The sequence below is a fragment of the Camelus dromedarius genome, chromosome 9 (assembly GCF_036321535.1).
Source record: "Camelus dromedarius isolate mCamDro1 chromosome 9, mCamDro1.pat, whole genome shotgun sequence".
Classification (NCBI taxonomy): domain Eukaryota; kingdom Metazoa; phylum Chordata; class Mammalia; order Artiodactyla; family Camelidae; genus Camelus; species Camelus dromedarius.
In genome coordinates, this window is record NC_087444.1 from 6,564,922 (window position 1) to 6,582,069 (window position 17,148).

The following is a 17,148-nucleotide window of genomic DNA, read 5'->3' on the forward strand; positions in this document are numbered from 1 at the left end:
CCAAGATTTAGTTTCTTACCTAGAAAATGAAGATAATACCACACAATTCTATTGTTAGGACTAAGAGCAGCATGTAAGAACTTGGGCAGCACATAGCCTATGGTGGTTTCCGAATCAGAGACAGTTCCTCTTTGTGCTTGGCTACAAAGCCTGCACTGGCCGATACCTCCTTACCACATTCCACCAGAGGCATTCAGTCAACGAAATGTAATGATCCCCACTTATTTGTTTTGTGGGAACACCAGACTCACCTGTCAGTGACTGGGCTAGCCCATTTGAGCCAGCCACCAAAAACATTTCTTGGGTTGTGTTTTCCCACCAAGAAAGGCTGAGACGTACACAGCGTTTTCCTCTTGTTTTCTCATAGTTATAGTATTAAGTGACGCCGGACATTCTCTTTATAATACGCAGGCTGAAGGCTGTACAGTAGGAATTGGGGCTGTTCTCTGAAATTCATCAAGGTGTAACAACACCACTTTATTTTAAAATTTGGATTAAATGCAATTGCATTATTCGACACCATATGGGTACTTAAGCTTAGTTGTTCAGGACTCGGTGTTAATATGTCAGGTTAGGGTATTCAGTCTCCCCCATGCACTAATTACAATCTGATTTTTCACTCACTGAATTTTTGTTTTGTTTTGCTTTGTTTTGTTCTAGGCTCTCTGACTGCAGCTGTAACTTCAACTTGCCAACGTGCACCATTGCTCACAAGAGGACCAGAGGAGAGAGTGTGAGTGAATTTACTGCCAACCCTTTCTACTCTCCAAACAAAACAATTTTGTAGATTTGCTACTGATGCGCCATAGCGCCATCTTCCTATACAAATGACAACACTTCATTATTTTCAGTGTAAATGGTAACAGAGATCGTGAAGAGACAGTACAAATTATCTTGAGCTATTGTCTTATTTATAGATTAAAGTACAATTATGCTTTCCACTGATTTACATTCTGACATCTTTGTTGACTGTGTTATTTGCTTCTTTTATGCTCATTCTCCCCTTAGATCTGGCATGACTATTCTTTTCTTCAGTATTCTTTCCCTTGTTAGATTGTTTATTTTCTCTGAGCAGCAGAACACCTTTTTATTGTTATTATTGTGAGAATGCTAAGTATTTACCTAATTACCCTCCGGAGAATATTGGAAGACAATGCAGTTGAACAAATGGATGAATACTGGAAAGGGATTACTGAGTAATTGTATTACTTCTGGAAGTCAGTGACTGTTTTCTTCTTACCTTCACATATTTTCACTCTGGTTACTATTTTTTGTTCATGACAGTTTTTCAAGCTTATAGCGGATAATTTTTTCCTTCCTGTTTGAAAAAATATTCCAGGCATGTGCTAGTGCTCAGATAAATATTATCTATTAAAAAATTCATGAATTTCAGAACCAATTAATAGATTTGTTCATTTTTAGAATGAAAAAAATTTAATACAGTATTTATATGTTTATTGAGGCTTTCACATCACATAAATTTAAAGAATTTCAAATCAGATTTTATCCCAATCCAATAATTGAATAACTGATATAAATAAAAGAGCAGAAGCCCAATACAAATGGTCAGACAGAAAGAAATCTCCTTCATTTTAGTCAGTCAGTCAGTTCATCCATCATACATTATTGGGAGCCTAACTTTGTGCCAGGGATTTCTGTAAATACAAAATTGAAAAGACATAGTAAGTCCCCTCCAAAATCACATGCTCTGTTAAGAAAGATAGAGGATTTGGGTGTGAAAACAAACTCACACCATTACAATGCAGTCAGATCTGTCAGAAGAAGGTAAAGTCACAGAAAGACGGCCTCGCCCAATGGATGATCCAAACTGGGAGACAGTGTATGCTATTTCTGTTTCAATTTGGAATGCATTCTGATTGTTGCCAAGGAAGTTGCCAACTTTTGTGTCGGACTGGCTAATCTTTAAGTTGCTTTAATTCCTTATATGCATATTATCTAGGAGTGGGACAAATGATAGAAGAAGAGGGGTGATAGGATAAAGGATCATTTGGGATTAAACATTTGTAAAAGTAATAGTATAGAATTCACTTCAAAGAGTGGAATTCATTCCTGTAATGGAGAAGTGATTGCGAAATTAGGAACATGCTCGTGGAAATTCAGTAGCATAAGCTCGACATTGACAATCTGATTCACGGAACTCTTACCATCTATTCACTTGTTCCTTTAGGGGAAATTTGACAATGATGTCTTGCAAATGTGTTGCCACTTTCAAAGCTTTTTGCAAAGTGGAAAGCAGTTCTGGCATTTTAAATAAATGTTCTCCAAATCTTCCCTGCCAGACATCTCATTAAGTAGGAAGCCTCAGTAGAGTAATACTGAAAAGCAATTTTAAATAGAAGTTTGATCCACAACATGGTGATTTTTGTAAATAATGTTCTGGGAAGTCTTCTGTACTTTTTATGGATTTAATTCTTCTGTTGGAGTCGTATGCCTCTCCTTGTTTACTGTGACCAGGAGTATCACCCTGCCACCCACCACTCCTTTTCAAAGAGAATGGATTGTAAATAAATGTATGAAGTCATTCCATAATTTACAGAAGACTGTTCAAGAAATAACAGTTTATGAAAGGATTGTTTATTTAGTATGTCTGCATATAAATATTCTCTAAAACATTAAATGCACCCCTTCCCTAATGTCATGGTACTTTTTAATAATAGCATTATAGCCCTTCTTTTAAATACTATGTTACTATATTGTCTCTGCATAGGATGAGTTTGGAGACAAGTGACCGGGTCCAGTGTCACCAGATCTGGGGAGTTTTGACCAATTTCAAAGGATTCTAAGGGAACTCAGAGTCACTGTCTATGCCCTTGGATTTCCATCCTGACCACAAGTGCAGAGGTTCTTGATTAATATTTTTGAAGGAGTGAATAGCGTAACTCATCAATAGTAGATCTTGCTGATACCTACTTATTTATTTTATAAATATGACTTTCAATGTGGCTGATCGTCTCAGTTTAATATTCTTTGCTGAAACTGGATCGAAACAGTCCTGTGTGGTGCTTCTAACTGGACTGCTTTTGTTCTGGTCCACGTTCTCTTCCTGTCTTGGTTGGACTCCAGAAATAACCTTCTTACTGCTTGCTTGACATAAGTCAAATGTCCCCACCCACTCTATGTCTGACTTCATTTCCAAAGTGACATTTCCAACACTCAAATCTGGTTATGTCACATTCACACTCAGAACTCTTCAGGGCCTGCCCTTCAAGTCTCAGTGAGTTTCGATTCCCGTGTTATTTTACCTAGACTTGATTCCAGGAGCGTATGAAAAGTCCTGTCTTTTCATTTTCCTCCCTGAAGTGCTTCCACATATGATGTTCATTAAATGTTACTGAATAAAGTCGGTATGACTGAATAGATGAAGGTGGCTATTGTAGTCCACTTGTGCTAAAATTTGGGCAGGAGTGTTAGTTCATAGAGGCTTTTAATGGAATTGTTTGAAAATGCAGGTGGATGCTTTAGGAAAGCTCTAAACCCATTGGCCTGTTGTTAAAAATTATCTGAGTTGTGTTTTTAAAATGAAGATTTCTGGAGTCAGAATTTCCAAAGGAAAACTTGAGAATCTTTTTTTTTTTTTTTTTTTTTTTAATAATTGCTCTAATTGCTTCTCATTTCAGGCAGCTTTGGGAAAGTTAGTATCTGGAGACTAGATGGCTGCTCAGGGTGGGAAGTTGGGCTGTGTGACCCTAAATTTATTCCCTTCCATGAAGTTTGAGGAACCGTGATTCTGGTGGAGGTCCTAGTGTACACATGTGTAGATGCAGATAATTGACTTGAGATGTACCCAAATGCAGACAGGAGGAGCTTGGGGACAAGTGCCTGGGTCTGGTGTCATCAGATCTGGAGTTATGACCAATTTCAAAGGATTCTAAGGGAAATCATTCTCTAGCCTGCTAGTCTGCTTATTCACTTAGTAACCGTTTATTGAACACCTGCTATGTGCCAGGTACAGTTCTAGGCGTTGGAGATACAGCAGTAACACACATAATCTCCGCATTCTTTGCGGTGATCCGTCCCATCTCACCACACTTGTCTTCAGAACTCTCCAGTTAAGAGCTGTTTTCATAGCCACTTGGCTCTTATGCAAACTGAAAATCATCATCCCCAAAGAGCCATCATTATCCTTGTTAAAAATAAGTGTCCAGGTTTTTTGGTCTGACTGAAAACGGAAAGTGTAACAGTTGGATCCGTTTTATCAGGCACAGCATCTCACCCAGTGAAACCCGTTTATGTCTTGACGAAGGAGTTCACTGTACGCCTGGGCTTTAGTCTCTGACTACCTTGACATTTTAAGTAAAAATACATTGTATTTCTTATTTTTATCCTTTGAGCTGGCATTTTTCTGCCCTCCTTGATAACCCTACAAATATTTCAAGCTATAGAATCCAGATGGTGGGGAGGAAAGTAGGGAGAATAATTCTTACCTCACAGGCTGTGAAATTCAGTGAGTTGCAAAACAGTGTTACATTGACCAGCATTTAATATCTATATGTTAAAATGACTGTGTCGTTTATCTGCAATTTAGAGGATGTTAAGAAACAGAGATCAGAGATAGCTAAGATGACTTGCAAATAGTATTTATGATAATGAAAGTGTTTTCAAACATTGACAACTTTTTAGTACACCTAATGTTTCTATGAAATGTGAGGAGTTTAAATGATGGCCTTGAGACAGGCCATGTTTTCTACTCTGCTATTTTTTAAAAATCCTGTGTGGTTGTCAAGACTTAGATTTCTTGGTATTTCATTTCTCTGTAGTAACATTAAAATTAAATTGCTACATTTTCACAAGGAAAATCTTTTAAAGGCAAAGTCTGCTAAATGAAATCTAAAGGCAATAAAAGACCATATTGAAATAAGTTCCATTTAAAAATAGAACTCTGTACATACAAAAACTGAAAACAAAATAATAAGCATGAAGGTTTTTGAGTTTTGTCTTTAGACAAAACAGTTCCATAGGTGTGGATGCTTTGGAAAATGAATTTTCAACAAAAGCCAAGAATGACATGGTGATTATTGTGGCTGTATTTCCAAAGACCAGAAGAAATATCTTGGTCATTAAATGGGAATTAAGAAGCATGGACTCTTACGTAGACAATACATCCACCAGAAAGCAAATGAACTACTTTCCTTTTGGAATTTCCCTGAAATTCCACTTGTGGTTGTAAATACAGAACATGGAGAAAATGGTCTTTATTAGCAGTGGTCTACAAGTCCATTGAGTGGTGCAGTGGACTTATGAAAGTAGAAAACCAGGGTATCAGAATAAATATCCCTTTTGTTTTATTTATCAGAGGGAGGGAGATCTGTGCTAATCACCACGCTGTAAGTATAAGAGAGTTAAAGCATTTAGTAGGTTCCTTTACAGCTCACATTTTACCTGGGATCTTTTGAAGATGATTGCATCGAACACTATTTTAAAACACTAGTAGATTAAAAAGAGAAGTTACCTCTCTTCCTTCCAGGGGTTTTATGAGCCCCACACTTACGTATTTATCATTGTAATTAGGGTAAGTCTCAACTCCACCACCGGCATCACCATCTACCGTGGATACTGTGCAGCAGCGTTTCGTACATTTTCCCACATCCTAGCACTCATTGAAAGCAGTATTTGTACAGCACAACAGGGTGAAAAAGAGAAGCCATCTTCCAGCAGAGACTGAAAGCTGGGGAAGGCCCCGGCCACAGGCCCAACCCAGAAGCCCCGAGGGCTGCAGGCATCCCTGTCGCGCCACGCCCGCAGGCCATTGGCACATGACAGGGTGTAGCAGGGCACTACGTTCAATTTGGAAGAAATGATAACATTAAAAAGACAACATGTTCAAGGAGGGCAGGGTATAGCTCAGTGGCAGAGTGCCTGCTTAGCATGCAGAACGTCCCGGGCTTAAGTACCTCCATCAAGAAATACATAAATAGCCTAATTACGTCCTCCCATAAAAAGATATTAAAAAAAAAAAAAAAAAGAAGACTACGTGTTCCACTTTTCCCCCCCTGTTTCTTTAAGCTTAAACTTTAGCAGGAGTTATTTCTGTCTTTGTTTATCTAAGCTTTCCATTGGATTGGATACTTCCAATATCCCAATGGTGCAGATGGTGGGAAGGGAGCATTTGAGCTCCGTCTCAAATAAATGCGATTAGCAAATGTGAATCTGTTTGTGGTGATGTGGGTTTTCCTTTTTGCCCCCGAAATTTTCAATTAAAAACACGTGGTTCAAAGTAGTGAATTGGATTTCTGAGCAGTTTTTTATAAGGTAATTATTAATGGTTTGGAAGAGTAAGGCGGCATATCGGCACCACTTGATCTATTTGATTTTAAATATCTTTTATTTTTTAGTTTAAAATATAATGTTTCTCATCTAACTTGGGTATAATAATGACAATATCTGAAACAGAATTAAGCATGCCAACCAGTTTAGCTTTAGAAACAAATGTCTTTGAAGCGATTAGAGAGGTGAGGATGAGAGATGGTGAGAGAGAGAGAGATTTACCAGTTTCCCTCAGTGTGTTCAAAATTTAACAACTCCTCCTGTCTAGAAATTGTTATATGTAGCTTTAATCTCTTCTACCCCAATGCAGCTTCGTTTTCTCTTTTTATGTCTTGAAGGGCAGAGGGCCCCAAGAGTGTAAGAGAAGTTAAAGAATAACCAGCTCTACAACCGTGATTAGGTTGTGTTGACAGAACTATAAAATGAAAGCTATTCCATTTGTTCTATGGCCCTTAAACTTTGGAAATAGTATCCAATAGTGGAAAATTAAAGAAAAAAAAAAAGTCTGCCTTGTTTTCCAGAAGAAAAGAATCACGAGTCTGTACCCATGATAGATTAGGTCAATTGTATTTCTTTCAAAAGCTTTTAAAAACCCAAGTGAAGTCTAAAAAGAAGTTGTATGTCATGGTGGTGATGTCAGTAACCTGTGACACTTAAGCACTTGATTCCTGTATTCACTTTGCTCTATTAATGATCTTTTGTGTATTTCCTGACACATTATCTGGCTTATATACTTCCATAATAATTTCTTTAATTTTGAAGATAGTCGCATTGCAACATCTACTCATGAGGGCTGGTCTCATCTGTTAGAGATTGACATCATGTACCAGGAATACCCTTTGAGCTTTTGTGACCTTACAATCAGTGTGGAATTGGATCACAATTACAGAAAAATACCCAGTCTGTAACTATTTGTCTCAGACATCCTAACGGTAGCTCTTGTACTTAAAATGACTTAAGAAGACTGTTTAACATCAAATCTTTTCTGAAGAACGTATTGAAGTCTATTTGAAGTTCTTCATACTTCTAAGAAGCTTTGGAAAAACTGTTGGTTTCAACATATGTGTCCCTTGATTTTGCCTTTGTGCGTCAAATGGATAAACAATGGGATTTTTCTCAAGGGCACGATGGATCAGTTTCCCCTCATCATTTTGAAATGCAGAAGCCATGAACCTATATATCAACTGTCTCTAACGTATTTATACTACTTTCAGTGATCCTCAATAATTGTGCACATAATGTATTAAGTTTACCCAATATATTCAGTATTTATTAGTTTTATTGCAAACATTGAATTGATACAAGCATAATAAAAATGTCTCAAAATTATTGAACACTTAGGAAATACATACTATTATTATTCTATAGCATTTAGAGAAATAATAAGGTGAGTTGGAACTAACACTCATTATCTAGAAATTGTTCTTACTCTCAGATATTTCCAAATTGATAATTAATTAAATCCTGAGCACCAGTAGATTTAGGGGGGAAGATCTGTCTTCTCATGTGTAACCTCTGAAGTTCTGTTTAGAGAAGAAATTTCCAGATGCCCAGAGGAAAATACCTTTCACTCATGAATACATTTATATATAGTTAACTTTATTTCCATAACACTTTTAACTCATGTTTCCTATTAAGCCATTTTACAATTTTGAGTTGATATAAATTATTCCATTTCTGAGTTATGACTCTTCTGTAACTAGCGCTAATTGAACATATTTCCTAAATCTGACCAACAGTCTTTGCTATTTTTTTAGATCCTTGATTTGGACTATCAGCTAATTACACTAGTACCTTTTCTATGAACTTGCTAGGTATGTCCAAGGTTTTGTCTGTAATTCAATAACCAAGTTGAAAGAATTTATTGTGGCATCATATGGAATTCATTTAAATGACCTTTTGTTAAGATAAGTTCAGTTTAGGTAACAAAATTTAATTTCAGAAATGCAGCTCCATTCACCCATTTAATTAACTGATGCCAATAGCTGAATATATGGACTGATAAGTGAACTGTTGTTCATGAGAGTCAAAAGTTTATATAATTTTGATTTTCTGATCTGATTATTAGTGACACTGTTATATGTTCTTACCAGCCACTATACTTAAAGCTATATAAAGGAAAGGAAAGTTACAGATAATGCTTTTTTTTTTTTAAAGGCAGTCCCATGAGGTTCCTTCCAGATCATTCGGCAGCTGCTCAGAACACTGCTATTTTGTATGAAAATCATTTTCCAAAGATAATGATCACTATTACATCTAAAAAATTATTATCACATGAATAGATAATGTTTCTGTTTGTCTACTGAAGAATCTCCTCCATCTATAAATTTATAAACTGATGAGTATATTTTAATACAAAGTCCATATTTTAAAGACATGAAGACAAAGGGGGTGCACCCTGGACTATGGGTTTGGGAAGTTCTTCTTTTTTTTTTTTCCTACCTCAAAAGTGGTCATTTGTTTAGAGGTCAAGTCCACAGCATGTGCTGTGTAAAATTCCCAGAGTTGCCCAGCGCTGAGCTTCACCTGAAAGTCTAGTTATACATTTATTAGTGAGAAATTCCTGCCAGGTCGGGTCACCTGTGGGACTGCACCATCTGCTGTGAACCCGTATCTTTCACGCAGTCTGGCTTCCTCTTTAGCTGATGTGGGATACACATTTAAACACTGCGTGATGCCACTTCCTGGCTATCAAATTAGAAACTTTTGACTGAAACTGGAACACACAAACAATATAAGTACAGTGCGATCAACACTTTAAAACATAGACAGTGGGAATGAATTGACAATCCCTCTAAAAATAAATTTGGCAAATGCATTAGAAACTTTAAAATATTTGTATCATTTGAGGCCATGAATTCTATTTCTGGGGACCTATCATAAGGAAAAGCTAGAATATTGACTAAAGCTTGTATTGGAAAGGTTTTTTCTGATGGTGACATTTGTAATACTGAAATATGGGCACAACGCCAACATTCCGTACAGTGGAGCTGGGTAAATAAAGTATTATGCACCCAGATGAGGAAAAGAGAATACAAATAGTTACAATTATTTATAAGACTGTTCATAATATGGAAAATGCCTTAAAATAAATAAAAACGGACAATTGAGAAACAACCATTAAAACAGGATTGCATAAATGTATGCGGAATCGTATCCGCGTGTAAGTGCATACCTATATTTGGTACCTCTTTCTGCATCTCTCTAACTATATTTAAAATGCATAACAACCTTCAAGGAGGAAATGAAACCCATCCTGTGTGTTCTTTGACAATCTTTACACTTTTACATGTTTTCAAAATTGCATAAAATTAGATGATGTTATTTTTATAACCACAAAAAATTTTATTTAAAAAAATAGACTGAGCCCCTGGTAGTGGAGAAAAACAATGTCCTTCGTCAGCTGATGTGTCCCGGTCTGACAGCACAGAAAAACACTATCAAATGGTCCCTGTATACTAAAACATTCATCACTGACTTGTGGGTGACAGTTGGGGTATATTTGATAACTCGGTATGTATAATTATTATTAATAATTGAGGCACACGGCTTAATGTTTAGTCAAATTTTCAATACTTTCCTTTTTCAAGTGTAAGACAATAAGGGTAAGTTGAGAGTTTTTCTAAAATCCCAAGGAAGGTGTGAAAATAATAGCTAAGAAATAATTCTAAAATCATACAGAACAAGACTGTTATAATTTACTAAATATACTATAAAATTAATGTTTTCCTGTGGAGATGATTTTTATAAACAATATTGACTTTGGAGAACTTGAATCTGTAATGTTTGGAAACTAATAGGAGGTTATTAATTTCATTTAGGGTATTTCAAAGCTAGTCTTAGAGTTGTTTAAGGGTCTTCACCTTAGTACTAACAATTATTATGTTTTGTTTTATTGCCACCAAGCTGGTCACTACAGACATGGAAGAATGGTCCTAGGACAGGAATCACTTAGAAATAGGCATAATAGCTCATTCTGGTCCTGGTAACAGAGGTCTGAGGAAGAACAGTGATGTTATGAGATGATTTTTATTCACAGTAAACACCACAGCTAACATCTTTATTTCAGCACTTTTTCATTAAATAAAGATAGGCTTGGAAAATGTTTATGAATGAATTGCATCGAGTTAACATGTATGAAGTTTACCCAGCAGCAGGCAAGCGATAGCGCAGTGATCCGTACACAAAAGGAGCAAGTTGAAAAGAATGGTGAATGAATGAAAAAATGATAGGCATTTAATGCACCCTGATTTCTACTCCTTCATCTCTGTTTCTTTCTTAATTGAGCTGAGTCAAAAATTCAAGTCAGCAGTGTGGCCTGGAAGATTTCACGTTAGAAGCAATGACAAAGCAAACGCACAGAAATGAATTTATCAGGGTACAAGCCAAGATTTAAAATAATTTTTAAATCTCCAGAGTAAATTCAAATGGTAGGCAAAATATTATGGTTTTTAGTTACAATATCAGGAAAATGGAAATTTTTATAAATGCCTAAATAATAGCCCCATAAATATGTTTTCATGATTACAGTAAAATTATGGCTCGCCCCGATAGTTGTGCCACTGAGAGCTGCATGTGCAGGTGGACTTGCATGAAGAATGCAAATTTCATTTTTGCCGCAGTGACCTGACTTTCATCACACGCGGCCACTACATTTTTAATGGGTGCTTAGTGACTAAGTCTATAGCTTTTGTTTGGTAATGTATATTTTGCTTGGTAATGCATATTTCCTATATATAGGAAAAGAATCAGATTCAACAGGAGTTAGGAAAAAAATCTGGTTTTTATACTGGCTGATGTGCATTAACTGTTTACCAAGATATTTAAACATCCCCCAAGCCCATCTTCTGAATAAATCATTTGCAAAATTATAGGGAAATGAAGCATCATTGATGCGAGGAGCGTTCAACAAATGCCTTGTGATCTGATTTTTATGTGTATTTTATGTATGTGGCTTTTATGGGTAACAGAAACTAAATACTGTATTTATCTTTGGGTGGAATTTTCGCCACTAAGCGAACTAAGAAACTAAAACTTTGATATACCTGCTTGGGCTGATTTGAAGATGACGCTCTATTTGTCTGCAAATAATTTTAAAGTATTGAACTACCCAGTAATATTAAGTATGAGTTTTATGGAAAACTACAAACACAGAGTAATTGAAACACTGATCACTGAGGGAAAAAAAAAAAGAGGGAGTAAAGGAAAGAAATGAGAAATGGTTTTATTTCTCAGTCAATATGCCATTGCTGATTAAAGATAAGTACGAGATTTCATTGTATGCTACAAAGGAGGGTGACATCAAAGTGTCCTCTTGGTAGCAAGCTAGCTATACACAGCACAAAAATAGAGCTGCATTAAAAACACAATACATCGAAACAGTAATTCTTCAGTGCTATGTAAATACTATGGACGTTTTAAACTCAAGGATAAGCAAAATCAGCAGATAGTGACAGATTTAAATTTGCTAAAAATCGATAGAAGAGCAGTAAAGTGCAGTTTTCCCAAACCAGGCTGTCACTTCAAACAGGCTGAACCATTCTTGATTCAACATAGAGATTTTTTTAATAGGACTTAAGAAAGTGGATTTAACATTGTTTCATTTTATTAGTGGTTGAGCAATACAGATGTGAAATGCTTTGAAGTAATCTGCATTATACTTTTATTAGTTTCAGAGCCTCTATATACATATTTTATGTTCTTTTTGGAAGCTTAAATAGTATTACATTCTAATTATTATTTGCAGATGGTATTTGTTTTTCCCATAATGACCAGTCAGAAATCAGTACTCTGAGTTCATGGAAAAGAGTCATTTCATGTTGAGTAGCAGTTACTCAGTATGCATTCTAGCTCCCGCTCTCAGAGGGAAAGATTTAAATAATGTATGGCAGGTTCCTTTGTAATGAGGCGCTCTTTTTTTATGTTTTGTTGTGATTTTGTCACTTTAGAGGAAATGTCGTTAGTTAAAGGGTCACAGATCATATCAAGGATTTCATCAATGCCACGTAATTGATCTATATGTCCTTTAATGGGTGAGTGAATGTCATTCAAGGCTCCTGGGCATTTAATTCAAATACTAAAGTTAAGAACCATGAGCATATTAATGAGTTAGGAAAAGATACAGAATTGTGTGCATAACACACGATCTGGGTGAACGTCCCCCCCCCCACGCTTTCTTTCTCATTAAAGTTTGATCTAAAGATTTTTTTGAGGGAGACTTATTTGATAGATGTCATCCCTTTTTTGGTTCCCAGAGTGGTAATAAAAAAAAAAAAACGCTCAATAAAACACCATTTCTCTTTTCTCTCGCGTCCGGTACTCCCTTCCTCTTCAAATGCAGCTTTTCTTAAGGCTTCTTTCAAAAGTGAAGACTATGGGAAAAACACACACACACACAGTTTCTGAAGAGCCAAGCAGCTTCTTAAAGCGCTGAATCGAAGTCTTGCTTCTAAGCATGGTGTAGCTTCTAAAATAGGCTGTCTTGAAATAATAAAAATAAAAACAATAAATCTCAGCGAATTTTATTTAACAAAAGAGTAGGGCTTCCTGAAGGTATCTTTCGCTATGCTGTCATCCCTCTTCTTAGATGCTTCCTGCAGGTGAAATCCTTGGATCCTCTAGTGCACATGACTTGTGTGTGTACGGATATTTATTTGGTGTGTTTCTTTTTATTGCCTACACATTTTGCTATTACGCCACGTCGGGCCCTTTGTCAGCTGACAGTCTGTGTAGCTCTGTGTTTGGGGAAGATGTCCAGGAGGCGCAATAAGGAGCAGCAGCATTTAGAGCACAAATCAGCAACCTCCTGTCCCAGGGAAATGATTTCTTTCACCAAGGTTCTGTGATATTCTCTTAACTTAAAACACTAGCATGTTAATTTCACCTGTTTTCCAAAGAGCACGCCATTATTATTGACACGCTGCTGGCTTTATGGGCCCAGGATGCATGAATTATTAGTGTTGCTTGACATTTTAAAATCCCTAACTCTATACCCCATAGGTCGTCTTCCCATTAGCTGTCACGGGCTCTAAGAGGCTAGGCTCGTTCTTGGTCAATGATTGCTGAGTAATTCATAGATATCAGATTCTCTTGTGGGTTTTAAAAAAAAATCTTTGTTGTTATTTTTGGACTTCATGAGACATTATCTAAATAAAATTGTAAAGCACTGTTACGTTTCTGATGCTTAGAAGGCATTTACCCTAATTTTTGTAAAGAAATCACATTTGCTTTTCTATCATTACTTTTTAACACTAAAACAACACAATTCAAATATACTTATTATTAGATTTTAGTGCCTTTCTCTCAAAGCATTTCAAAGTAATATTATAACAGCACTATCTCATACATAATTGAATATATCTGGATATTTGTTATCCAGAAAGTCCACCTGATTAGGAAGAATAATGAAAATATTTGAGTTAGAGGAAGGTATAGCATATTTATGAGTCTTAAATTTTCGAGGAACGGCATATTGATTCTTACTAGACTGAGTTTTCAAATGGCTATTTGCTTGTCATGGAAAGATACACTGGAAGCATGGAACGTAACAGAAATATGAAAGGCAAGATGTTGTTTCAAAGAATTGTGATCCTTTTATTTATATTTGCATTCTCAGTTTATTTTTTTCATTGTGAGAAGGTATTGAATGACTCCAATTTTTTGAAATCTTTAGGCAAATCAATGCATTCTTAGATAATATGTGTTTGGGGTGTTTAATTATTAAGGCATTACAACGGGAATATATTTTGTTTCATTTTTCCCTTTTATATCCACTTAGTCTGTCCTATCAGCAGGAAGCACTTTAAATTAGGACACCTGTAATGACACTCAGCACAGTTAATTGCCCGTTCGTCTCCCGCACTAGCTCTATACTATCAGTTATGTTGCTAAATCGTGTTTGGAAACTGGCTTTACACAGATTGACTCCCAGCACATCATAAGATGTAATCTGAAATCCCAGTGATTAGTTCCAGTGATCACTTTAGAATAGAAAACACATTTTTCCAGTGTTCTATTGTCAAATGTGATGGCTGAGTTTAAGTCTTTGTCCCAGCTGATTGCTCTTAAGTATTTCAGACTGTGGGACAATTCTCTGTATTTTGAAATACTCTTTCCTTTGGCTTCCATTCTTCTACCTTCTCATCCCATCACCCAACCAATCTTTCTCAGTTTCCTTTCTGAGTCCCTTCCCTTTTCCCATTCCTTAGATTCTTTTTTTTTTTTTTTTTGGTGCTCTTCTCATTTACCCAAAGAGCATTTGTGAAGTATTTACTATGTGTACTACAGAGTGGAAATCTCTGAGGTACTCAAAAGGCGGTGTCCTGAAGACCTTGACCTTTAACAGTGAAGAAAGCACGTAAACCTATCGTTCTGACTGGATGACGGCAACGCTTCTCTCCTGTACAAATTCTGCCCGAGGCGTCTCGCCGATCCTCAAGGCTTCAGCCACAGCGTGCACTGCCCACCCCGACACTTCTCATTTTCAGCTCCTAACTGAACCTCTCTGGATGTTCTCCAGACACAAAACGCAACGTGTCACACATTAACTTTTCTCTGAACCAATGGTCCTTTAACTTCCCCCCAGTCATTGTTCATCTCCTGGATTCCTGATCTTGGATGTTGCCACTTGTGTGACTGCTTTCCCAGTCTCATAACCTCTACGTTATCCCTGACAGGTGCTCTCCATTTCTTCTTTCACACTGAATCTGTTTTGGTTTGTTTTTTTTTTTTTAATTTTGCTTATTTTCCTTAGAAATGGCTTCTGATTACCAATCCTCCTTGTCACTTTCCTATTTCAGTCCTACATCACCTCTCATCTCGATGAATGGCAACAATTTCATATCCCATCTCCCTACTATGTAGACGAGTGAAATACAAGGGGCTTTGGAAGTTTTCAAAATGATTTAAAACACAGCTGCACCACTGCCTACTTACATGGTCATGGAGAGCTCACTGCTCTAAGCTTCAGCTTCTCATGTGTGACATGAAGTAAGAATAGGACCATTTCAAATTCGTTAAGAAAGTTACTGTCTGATACAATTCCTGGCAGATATTAAACACATACAAGTTTTAATGACCTGTTCACTTCAGTTTATCTCAGACAACCCCATAAGAATGATCTTCCTTTAAAGTTTTGATCATACTCTCCCACTGAAACTCTGCACTGACGTCACAATGCTTAAAAATCACACTCACCTGGGTATTTTAACTCCGGCTGACTTCTCTAACCTCATTTCCTGCCTCCTCACTCCTGGCTCCTACTGATTAGACTGCAGCAACCTTCTCACCACTCACTGAACTCTCCGATCCCTGTGCACACTCTGTCTAACCCAGGCTGTTCTGCCTCCTCTTTGAAAGGTCTTCCCCCACCTTTTGTCTTGGTAAAACTCCTATTCGTCTTCCAGACCCAGATCAAATGGCACATCTTCCGGAATTCTATGCTGACTCATCCAAGAAGCAATAGTCATTCTGCCTCCTGTGCTTCCAGGTCACTTTGATTACAGACATGAGAGTATACGCTAATGTCTTGTGACATTTTCTCCACGAGCTTCAGTTTGCCAAACCATAACACCAAGGACAACCACAGTAACAGTCAACGTTTCTGGAGAGCTTCCTGCACGTGAGGCGTTGTGCTGTGCCCCTTATGTTGCTTGTCTGATCAGGCCTCACTGCAACACAGTGAGGCAGATGTTATTTTATTTCTAGTTTACAGATGAGCAAACAGAGGCTTAAAAAGTTGGCAGTTGGTCCCAGGTGAACCACATATATAGATCTAACTTCAGACTCCATGCTTTAAACACATATAAGCATCTATTCTAAATACCTAAATATCTAAATAAGTCCACACACTCCTTTGAGAATATGATAAAAAGAGATTTAAAACATGCCATTTGCAAGTCTATTTGCATATCAGGTGGCTCATGGATCTTCTGAAACACTTCTATGGACACTGAGGAATCCACTGATCTGAAGAACTTTTTCATTACACATCAAATTTTAAATTCTATAGTCTGATGAACAAATATTAGCAAACGTTTTGAGTAAAGTCTACATTAAAAATGACAGCCTTCAGTTATGTCCATGATGTAGCTTCTAAGAAAATTCAGACCCTCTAAGTTCCATGAAAGAAAATTTGAAAAACACTAGGTTAAGGTAGTGATGTGTTCAGTTCCTAAGAAAATGTTTCTTTCTCTTCCTGGTGGAGGACCGGCTTGTGATGAACGGTGCCAAACGTATCCTTACATCCCATCATCAGTTTTTTAAGGGTTATTTACTCAATCAAGCTTTTATCAGAATATTTCAATGAGGTTGGAATTTAAAAGGAAGGTAAAACACACCTCCACATCCAAGGTAAGCAGGGCAAATTACTTTTTATCATGAAAACTGAGCAGCATTGGCAAATAGTTGACATGAATGGAAGTGTGCTGATCCAGATTATTGAGACCGCCCCCAGATACATTTGGATCAGCACTCAAACATGTGACTTATAAACTCATCAGTGGATAAAATGAACCAAGTTGCACTTACAGATGGGTAACAGAGACTGCAAACTGGCTGCTTGAGGACTGAATTTGGCCAGTAAATATATTCTGTTCTGCACAATTAAAAAAAATTAAGACAGTATTTAGGGTATATATATTTTTACAGTATCTCTGGTTTAATAGCTTCTCCTGAAAATTTGGAAGCTCTGACAACACTGGGCCCATATTCTCACGTGGCAACAATTGGCTGAACTGAGAAGCAGCTGTCCCCTTTACACAGGACTTTCCAGTTCAGCACAGCCCCCCGCAGACCCATCTCACCCATTCCCCATACCTGCCTGTCCCCTGTTGGCAGCTGTAACCCTACCAGACTGCTCTGGAA

At 37.0% G+C, this 17,148-nt stretch overlaps 1 long non-coding RNA gene across 3 annotated transcripts in view; it reads left to right on the forward strand.

Annotated features, from left to right (window-relative positions):
* Positions 1–17,148, forward strand: part of LOC105085115 (uncharacterized) — a 109,941-nt gene that overhangs the window by 69,543 nt on the left and 23,250 nt on the right. For 2 of the 3 annotated variants that reach the window (XR_010382190.1, XR_010382189.1), the window contains exon 4: positions 661–733. This is a non-coding gene — a long non-coding RNA (uncharacterized LOC105085115). Of the gene's footprint in view, positions 1–660; positions 1,388–17,148 lie in introns of those variants that run through there. The other variant, XR_010382188.1, reaches the window with a different exon arrangement.